Raw genomic sequence first — 11,912 nt, 5'->3', positions numbered from 1 at the left:
GAACCTGTCATAGAGTCCTTGAGTCGTCTAAACACTCCTCTATGGATCTGAAATCAAAATGTAATTTTCAGTTTAAATCTGGGATTTGAAAAAGAACAAAACAGCATCTGACCACTTGTTTACTAGTTTATCCCTCTTTACCCAAAAGTAGTCATAACACAGACATCTGGGATCTCAACACCACTGTTCTTCTCACATCTACACAACTATAACAGGTCAGTTATCTGGTTATAGTATAGTCTTCTGATATCTACACTACTATAACAGGTCAGTTATCTGGTGATAGTATAGTGTTTATATCTACACTACTATAACAGGTCAGTTATCTGGTGATAGTATAGTGTTGACATCTACACTACTATAACAGGTCAGTTATCTGGTGATAGTATAGTGTTCTGATATCTACACTACTATAACAGGTCAGTTATCTGGTGATAGTATAGTGTTGACATCTACACTACTATAACAGGTCAGTTATCTGGTGATAGTATAGTGTTGACATCTACACTATAACAGGTCAGTTATCTGGTGATAGTATAGTGTTGACATCTACACTACTATAACAGGTCAGTTATCTGGTGATAGTATAGTGTTGACATCTACACTATAACAGGTCAGTTATCTGGTGATAGTATAGTGTTGACATCTACACTACTATAACAGGTCAGTTATCTGGTGATAGTATAGTGTTGACATCTACACTACTATAACAGGTCAGTTATCTGGTGATAGTATAGTGTTGATATCTACACTACTATAACAGATCAGTTATCTGGTGATAGTATAGTGTTGACATCTACACTACTATAACAGGTCAGTTATCTGGTGATAGTATAGTGTTCTGACATCTACACTACTATAACAGGTCAGTTATCTGGTGATAGTATAGTGTTCTGACATCTACACTACTATAACAGGTCAGTTATCTGGTGATAGTATAGTGTTGACATCTACACTACTATAACAGGTCAGTTATCTGGTGATAGTATAGTGTTGACATCTACACTACTATAACAGGTCAGTTATCTGGTGATAGTATAGTGTTCTGACATCTACACTACTATAACAGGTCAGTTATCTGGTGATAGTATAGTGTTGACATCTACACTACTATAACAGGTCAGTTATCTGGTAAAAGTATAGTGTTGACATCTACACTACTATAACAGGTCAGTTATCTGGTGATAGTATAGTGTTGATATCTACACTACTATAACAGATCAGTTATCTGGTGATAGTATAGTGTTCTGACATCTACACTACTATAACAGGTCAGTTATCTGGTGATAGTATAGTGTTGACATCTACACTACTATAACAGGTCAGTTATCTGGTGATAGTATAGTGTTCTGACATCTACACTATAACAGGTCAGTTATCTGGTGATAGTATAGTGTTGACATCTACACTACTATAACAGGTCAGTTATCTGGTGATAGTATAGTGTTGACATCTACACTACTATAACAGGTCAGTTATCTGGTGATAGTATAGTGCTGACATCTACACTACTATAACAGGTCAGTTATCTGGTGATAGTATAGTGTTGATATCTACACTACTATAACAGGTCAGTTATCTGGTGATAGTATAGTGCTGACATCTACACTACTATAACAGGTCAGTTATCTGGTTATAGTATAGTGTTGACATCTACACTACTATAACAGGTCAGTTATCTGGTGATAGTATAGTTTTGACATCTACACTACTATAACAGGTCAGTTATCTGGTGATAGTATAGTGTTGACATCTACACTACTATAACAGGTCAGTTATCTGGTGATAGTATAGTGTTCTGACATCTACACTACTATAACAGGTCAGTTATCTGGTGATAGTATAGTGTTGACATCTACACTACTATAACAGGTCAGTTATCTGGTGATAGTATAGTGTTGACATCTACACTACTATAACAGGTCAGTTATCTGGTGATAGTATAGTGTTGATATCTACACTACTATAACAGGTCAGTTATCTGGTGATAGTATAGTGTTCTGACTTCTACACTACTATAACAGGTCAGTTATCTGGTGATAGTATAGTGTTGATATCTACACTACTATAACAGGTCAGTTATCTGGTGATAGTATAGTGTTGATGTCTACACTACTATAACAGGTCAGTTATCTGGTGATAGTATAGTGTTGACATCTACACTACTATAACAGGTCAGTTATCTGGTGATAGTATAGTGTTCTGACATCTACACTACTATAACAGGTCAGTTATCTGGTGATAGTATAGTGTTGACATCTACACTACTATAACAGGTCAGTTATCTGGTGAGAGTATAGTGTTCTGATATCTACACTACTATAACAGGTCAGTTATCTGGTGATAGTATAGTGTTCTGATATCTACACTACTATAACAGGTCAGTTATCTAGTGATAGTATAGTGTTGACATCTACACTACTATAACAGGTCAGTTATCTGGTGATAGTATAGTTCTGACATCTACACTACTATAACAGGTCAGTTATCTGGTGATAGTATAGTGTTGACATCTACACTACTATAACAGGTCAGTTATCTGGTGATAGTATAGTGTTGACATCTACACTACTATAACAGGTCAGTTATCTGGTGATAGTATAGTGTTGACATCTACACTACTATAACAGGTCAGTTATCTGGTGATAGTATAGTGTTCTGACATCTACACTACTATAACAGGTCAGTTATCTGGTGATAGTATAGTGTTCTGACATCTACACTACTATAACAGGTCAGTTATCTGGTGATAGTATAGTGTTGACATCTACACTACTATAACAGGTCAGTTATCTGGTGATAGTATAGTGTTGACATCTACACTACTATAACAGGTCAGTTATCTGAAGATAGTATAGTGTTGACATCTACACTACTATAACAGGTCAGTTATCTGGTGATAGTATAGTGTTGACATCTACACTACTATAACAGGCCAGTTATCTGGTGATAGTATAGTGTTGACATCTACACTACTATAACAGGTCAGTTATCTGGTGATAGTATAGTGTTGATATCTACACTACTATAACAGGTCAGTTATCTAGTGATAGTATAGTGTTGACATCTACACTATAACAGGTCAGGTATCTGGTGATAGTATAGTGTTGACATCTACACTACTATAACAGGTCAGTTATCTGGTGATAGTATAGTGTTCTGACATCTACACTACTATAACAGGTCAGTTATCTGGTGATAGTATAGTGTTGACATCTACACTACTATAACAGGTCAGTTATCTGGTGATAGTATAGTGTTGACATCTACACTACTATAACAGGTCAGTTATCTGGTGATAGTATAGTGTTGACATCTACACTACTATAACAGGTCAGTTATCTGGTGATAGTATAGTGTTGACATCTACACTACTATAACAGGTCAGTTATCTGGTGATAGTATAGTGTTGATATCTACACTACTATAACAGGTCAGTTATCTGGTGATAGTATAGTGTTGACATCTACACTATAACAGGTCAGTTATCTGGTGATAGTATAGTGTTGACATCTACACTACTATAACAAGTCAGTTATCTGGTGATAGTATTGTGTTGACATCTACACTACTATAACAGGTCAATTATCTGGTGATAGTATAGTGTTCTGACATCTACACTACTATAACAGGTCAGTTATCTGGTGATAGTATAGTGTTGATATCTACACTACTATAACAGGTCAGTTATCTGGTGATAGTATAGTGTTCTGACATCTACACTACTATAACAGGTCAGTTATCTGGTGATAGTATAGTTTTGACATCTACACTACTGTAACAGGTCAGTTATCTGGTGATAGTATAGTGTTCTGATATCTACACTACTATAACAGGTCAGTTATCTGGTGATAGTATAGTGTTCTGACATCTACACTACTATAACAGGTCAGTTATCTGGTGATAGTATAGTGTTGATATCTACACTACTATAACAGGTCAGTTATCTGGTGATAGTATAGTGTTCTGACATCTACACTACTATAACAGGTCAGTTATCTGGTGATAGTATAGTGTTGACATCTACACTACTATAACAGGTCAGTTATCTGGTGATAGTATAGTGTTGACATCTACACTACTATAACAGGTCAGTTATCTGGTGATAGTATAGTGTTGATATCTACACTACTATAACAGGTCAGTTATCTGGTGATAGTATAGTGTTGACATCTACACTATAACAGGTCAGTTATCTGGTGATAGTATAGTGTTGACATCTACACTACTATAACAAGTCAGTTATCTGGTGATAGTATTGTGTTGACATCTACACTACTATAACAGGTCAATTATCTGGTGATAGTATAGTGTTCTGACATCTACACTACTATAACAGGTCAGTTATCTGGTGATAGTATAGTGTTGATATCTACACTACTATAACAGGTCAGTTATCTGGTGATAGTATAGTGTTCTGACATCTACACTACTATAACAGGTCAGTTATCTGGTGATAGTATAGTTTTGACATCTACACTACTATAACAGGTCAGTTATCTGGTGATAGTATAGTGTTCTGATATCTACACTACTATAACAGGTCAGTTATCTGGTGATAGTATAGTGTTCTGACATCTACACTACTATAACAGGTCAGTTATCTGGTGATAGTATAGTGTTGATATCTACACTACTATAACAGGTCAGTTATCTGGTGATAGTATAGTGTTCTGACATCTACACTACTATAACAGGTCAGTTATCTGGTGATAGTATAGTGTTGACATCTACACTACTATAACAGGTCAGTTATCTGGTGATAGTATAGTGTTGACATCTACACTACTATAACAGGTCAGTTATCTGGTGATAGTATAGTGTTGATATCTACACTACTATAACAGGTCAGTTATCTGGTGATAGTATAGTGTTGACATCTACACTATAACAGGTCAGTTATCTGGTGATAGTATAGTGTTGACATCTACACTACTATAACAAGTCAGTTATCTGGTGATAGTATTGTGTTGACATCTACACTACTATAACAGGTCAATTATCTGGTGATAGTATAGTGTTCTGACATCTACACTACTATAACAGGTCAGTTATCTGGTGATAGTATAGTGTTGATATCTACACTACTATAACAGGTCAGTTATCTGGTGATAGTATAGTGTTCTGACATCTACACTACTATAACAGGTCAGTTATCTGGTGATAGTATAGTTTTGACATCTACACTACTATAACAGGTCAGTTATCTGGTGATAGTATAGTGTTCTGATATCTACACTACTATAACAGGTCAGTTATCTGGTGATAGTATAGTGTTCTGACATCTACACTACTATAACAGGTCAGTTATCTGGTGATAGTATAGTGTTGATATCTACACTACTATAACAGGTCAGTTATCTGGTGATAGTATAGTGTTCTGACATCTACACTACTATAACAGGTCAGTTATCTGGTGATAGTATAGTGTTGACATCTACACTACTATAACAGGTCAGTTATCTGGTGATAGTATAGTGTTGACATCTACACTACTATAACAGGTCAGTTATCTGGTGATAGGATAGTGTTGACATCTACACTACTATAACAGGTCAGTTATCTGGTGATAGTATAGTGTTGACATCTACACTACTATAACAGGTCAGTTATCTGGTGATAGTATAGTGTTGACATCTACACTACTATAACAAGTCAGTTATCTGGTGATAGTATTGTGTTGACATCTACACTACTATAACAGGTCAGTTATCTGGTGATAGTATAGTGTTGACATCTACACTACTATAACAGGTCAGTTATCTGGTGATAGTATAGTGTTGACATCTACACTACTATAACAAGTCAGTTATCTGGTGATAGTATTGTGTTGACATCTACACTACTATAACAGGTCAGTTATCTGGTGATAGTATAGTGTTCTGACATCTACACTACTATAACAGGTCAGTTATCTGGTGATAGTATAGTGTTGACATCTACACTACTATAACAGGTCAGTTATCTGGTGATAGTATAGTGTTGACATCTACACTACTATAACAGGTCAGTTTTCTGGTGATAGTATAATGTTCTGACATCTACACTATAACAGGTCAGTTATCTGGCAAAAATTGCTCAGATACACGAATACGATATAAGATTCAAAATGTGTGAATCTTGCCTTTAACATTCCAGAATCCTTCCTGAATCACATTCTAGTGTTCTGTTCCATGTTCAGCCATAGACATGTTCTACAGACAGCAAGACTGGTTTAAATAAACATAATGAACAGATTGCAGCACACTGTGTTCATTATTAACACAATACACATATTTTAACAATACAATGTGTATTATACATTGACTACAGATCATTACTTTTTCTGTCCCAATGACATAGGATTTGACTAATTACCGAACAGTCCCCATAACCTGGTTTATACTGTAGTGACCTTAACCCAACACCTACTGAGTTTATACTGTTGTGACCTTAACCCAACACCTAGCAACCTCATGACCTGGTCTATACTGAGTTTATACTGTAGTGACCTTAACCCAACACCTAGCAACCTCATAACCTGGTCTATACTGAGTTTATACTGTAGTGACCTTAACCCAACACCTAGCAACCTCATGACCTGGTCTATACTGAGTTTATACTGTAATGACCTTAACCCAACACCTAGCAACCTCATGACCTGGTCTATACTGAGTTTATACTGTAGTGACCTTAACCCAACACCTAGCAACCTCATAACCTGGTCTATACTGAGTTTATACTGTAGTGACCTTAACCCAACACCTAGCAACCTCATAACCTGGTCTATACTGAGTTTATACTATAGTGACCTTAACCCAACACCTAGCAACCTCATAACCTGGTCTATACTGAGTTTATACTGTAGTGACCTTAACCCAACACCTAGCAACCTCATAACCTGGTCTATACTGAGTTTATACTGTAGTGACCTTAACCCAACACCTAGCAACCTCATAACCTGGTCTATACTGAGTTTATACTGTAGTAACCTTAACCCAACACCTAGCAACCTCATAACCTGGTCTATACTGAGTTTATACTGTAGTAACCTTAACCCAACACCTAGCAACCTCATAACCTGGTCTATACTGAGTCTATACTGTAGTGACCTTAACCCAACACCTAGCAACCTCATAACCTGGTCTATACTGAGTCTATACTATAGTGACCTTAACCCAACACCTAGCAACCTCATAACCTGGTCTATACTGAGTTTATACTATAGTGACCTTAACCCAACACCTAGCAACCTCATAACCTGGTCTATACTGAGTTTATACTGTAGTGACCTTAACCCAACACCTAGCAACCTCATAACCTGGTCTACACTGAGTTTATACTATAGTGACCTTAACCCAACACCTAGCAACCTCATAACCTGGTCTATACTGAGTTTATACTGTAGTGACCTTAACCCAACACCTAGCAACCTCATAACCTGGTCTATACTGAGTTTATACTGTAGTGACCTTAACCCAACACCTAGCAACCTCATAACCTGGTCTATACTGAGTTTATACTGTAGTAACCTTAACCCAACACCTAGCAACCTTATAACCTGGTCTATACTGAGTTTATACTGTAGTGACCTTAACCCAACACCTAGCAACCTCATAACCTGGTCTATACTGAGTTTATACTGTAGTGACCTTAACCCAACACCTAGCAACCTCATAACCTGGTCTATACTGAGTTTATACTATAGTGACCTTAACCCAACACCTAGCAACCTCATAACCTGGTCTATACTGAGTTTATACTGTAGTGACCTTAACCCAACACCTAGCAACCTCATAACCTGGTCTATACTGAGTTTATACTATAGTGACCTTAACCCAACACCTAGCAACCTCATAACCTGGTCTATACTGAGTTTATACTGTAGTGACCTTAACCCAACACCTAGCAACCTCATAACCTGGTCTATACTGAGTTTATACTATAGTGACCTTAACCCAACACCTAGCAACCTCATAACCTGGTCTATACTGAGTTTATACTGTAGTGACCTTAACCCAACACCTAGCAACCTCATAACCTGGTCTATACTGAGTTTATACTGTAGTGACCTTAACCCTACACCTAGCAACCTCATAACCTGGTCTATACTGAGTATATACTGTAGTGACCTTAACCCTACACCTAGCAACCTCATAACCTGGTCTATACTGAGTTTATACTGTAGTGACCTTAACCCAACACCTAGCAACCTCATAACCTGGTCTATACTGAGTTTATACTGTAGTGACCTTAACCCAACACCTAGCAACCTCATAACCTGGTCTATACTGAGTTTATACTGTAGTGACCTTAACCCAACACCTAGCAACCTCATAACCTGGTCTATACTGAGTGTATACTGTAGTAACCTTAACCCAACACCTAGCAACCTCATAACCTGGTCTATACTGAGTTTATACTGTAGTGACCTTAACCCAACACCTAGCAACCTCATAACCTGGTCTATACTGAGTTTATACTGTAGTGACCTTAACCCAACACCTAGCAACCTCATAACCTGGTCTATACTGAGTTTATACTATAGTGACCTTAACCCAACACCTAGCAACCTCATAACCTGGTCTATACTGAGTTTATACTATAGTGACCTTAACCCAACACCTAGCAACCTCATAACCTGGTCTATACTGAGTTTATACTGTAGTGACCTTAACCCAACACCTAGCAACCTCATAACCTGGTCTATACTGAGTTTATACTATAGTGACCTTAACCCAACACCTAGCAACCTCATAACCTGGTCTATACTGAGTTTATACTGTAGTGACCTTAACCCAACACCTAGCAACCTCATAACCTGGTCTATACTGAGTTTATACTGTAGTGACCTTAACCCTACACCTAGTGTAGCAACCTCATAACCTGGTATATACTGAGTCTATACTGTAGTGACCTTAACCCTACACCTAGCAACCTCATAACCTGGTCTATACTGAGTTTATACTGTAGTGACCTTAACCCAACACCTAGCAACCTCATAACCTGGTCTATACTGAGTTTATACTGTAGTGACCTTAACCCTACACCTAGTGTAGCAACCTCATAACCTGGTCTATACTGAGTTTATACTGTAGTGACCTTAACCCAACACCTAGCAACCTCATAACCTGGTCTATACTGAGTATATACTGTAGTGACCTTAACCCTACACCTAGCAACCTCATAACCTGGTCTATACTGAGTTTATACTGTAGTGACCTTAACCCAACACCTAGCAACCTCATAACCTGGTCTATACTGAGTTAATACTGTAGTGACCTTAACCCTACACCTAGCAACCTCATAACCTGGTCTATACTGAGTTTATACTGTAGTGACCTTAACCCAACACCTAGCAACCTCATAACCTGGTCTATACTGAGTTTATACTGTAGTGACCTTAACCCAACACCTAGCAACCTCATAACCTGGTCTATACTGAGTTTATACTGTAGTGACCTTAACCCAACACCTAGCAACCTCATAACCTGGTCTATACTGAGTTTATACTGTAGTGACCTTAACCCAACACCTAGCAACCTCATAACCTGGTCTATACTGAGTTTATACTGTAGTGACCTTAACCCAACACCTAGCAACCTCATAACCTGGTCTATACTGAGTTTATACTGTAGTAACCTTAACCCAACACCTAGCAACCTTATAACCTGGTCTATACTGAGTTTATACTGTAGTGACCTTAACCCAACACCTAGCAACCTCATAACCTGGTCTATACTGAGTTTATACTGTAGTGACCTTAACCCAACACCTAGCAACCTCATAACCTGGTCTATACTGAGTTTATACTATAGTGACCTTAACCCAACACCTAGCAACCTCATAACCTGGTCTATACTGAGTTTATACTATAGTGACCTTAACCCAACACCTAGCAACCTCATAACCTGGTCTATACTGAGTTTATACTGTAGTGACCTTAACCCAACACCTAGCAACCTCATAACCTGGTCTATACTGAGTTTATACTATAGTGACCTTAACCCAACACCTAGCAACCTCATAACCTGGTCTATACTGAGTTTATACTGTAGTGACCTTAACCCAACACCTAGCAACCTCATAACCTGGTCTATACTGAGTTTATACTGTAGTGACCTTAACCCTACACCTAGTGTAGCAACCTCATAACCTGGTATATACTGAGTCTATACTGTAGTGACCTTAACCCTACACCTAGCAACCTCATAACCTGGTCTATACTGAGTTTATACTGTAGTGACCTTAACCCAACACCTAGCAACCTCATAACCTGGTCTATACTGAGTTTATACTGTAGTGACCTTAACCCTACACCTAGTGTAGCAACCTCATAACCTGGTCTATACTGAGTATATACTGTAGTGACCTTAACCCTACACCTAGCAACCTCATAACCTGGTCTATACTGAGTATATACTGTAGTGACCTTAACCCTACACCTAGCAACCTCATAACCTGGTCTATACTGAGTTTATACTGTAGTGACCTTAACCCAACACCTAGCAACCTCATAACCTGGTCTATACTGAGTTTATACTGTAGTGACCTTAACCCAACACCTAGCAACCTCATAACCTGGTCTATACTGAGTTTATACTGTAGTGACCTTAACCCAACACCTAGCAACCTCATAACCTGGTCTATACTGAGTGTATACTGTAGTAACCTTAACCCAACACCTAGCAACCTCATAACCTGGTCTATACTGAGTTTATACTGTAGTGACCTTAACCCAACACCTAGCAACCTCATAACCTGGTCTACACTGAGTTTATACTATAGTGACCTTAACCCAACACCTAGCAACCTCATAACCTGGTCTATACTGAGTTTATACTGTAGTGACCTTAACCCAACACCTAGCAACCTCATAACCTGGTCTATACTGAGTTTATACTATAGTGACCTTAACCCAACACCTAGCAACCTCATAACCTGGTCTATACTGAGTTTATACTATAGTGACCTTAACCCAACACCTAGCAACCTCATAACCTGGTCTATACTGAGTTTATACTGTAGTGACCTTAACCCAACACCTAGCAACCTCATAACCTGGTCTATACTGAGTTTATACTATAGTGACCTTAACCCAACACCTAGCAACCTCATAACCTGGTCTATACTGAGTTTATACTGTAGTGACCTTAACCCAACACCTAGCAACCTCATAACCTGGTCTATACTGAGTTTATACTGTAGTGACCTTAACCCTACACCTAGTGTAGCAACCTCATAACCTGGTATATACTGAGTCTATACTGTAGTGACCTTAACCCTACACCTAGCAACCTCATAACCTGGTCTATACTGAGTTTATACTGTAGTGACCTTAACCCAACACCTAGCAACCTCATAACCTGGTCTATACTGAGTTTATACTGTAGTGACCTTAACCCTACACCTAGTGTAGCAACCTCATAACCTGGTCTATACTGAGTTTATACTGTAGTGACCTTAACCCAACACCTAGCAACCTCATAACCTGGTCTATACTGAGTTTATACTGTAGTGACCTTAACCCAACACCTAGAAACCTCATAACCTGGTCTATACTGAGTTTATACTGTAGTGACCTTAACCCAACACCTAGCAACCTCATAACCTGGTCTATACTGAGTTTATACTATAGTGACCTTAACCCAACACCTAGCAACCTCATAACCTGGTCTATACTGAGTTTATACTGTAGTGACCTTAACCCAACACCTAGCAACCTCATAACCTGGTCTATACTGAGTTTATACTGTAGTGACCTTAACCCAACACCTAGCAACCTCATAACCTGGTCTATACTGAGTTTATACTGTAGTGACCTTAACCCAACACCTAGCAACCTCATAACCTGGTCTATACTGAGTTTATACTGTAGTGACCTTAACCCAACACCTAGCAACCTCATAACCTGGTCTATACTGAGTTTATAC

Source organism: Oncorhynchus mykiss, chromosome 10 (genome assembly GCF_013265735.2).
Source record: "Oncorhynchus mykiss isolate Arlee chromosome 10, USDA_OmykA_1.1, whole genome shotgun sequence".
In the NCBI taxonomy this organism is placed as follows: Eukaryota; Metazoa; Chordata; class Actinopteri; order Salmoniformes; family Salmonidae; genus Oncorhynchus; species Oncorhynchus mykiss.
Note: the sequence above shows the minus strand (reverse complement) of the source record.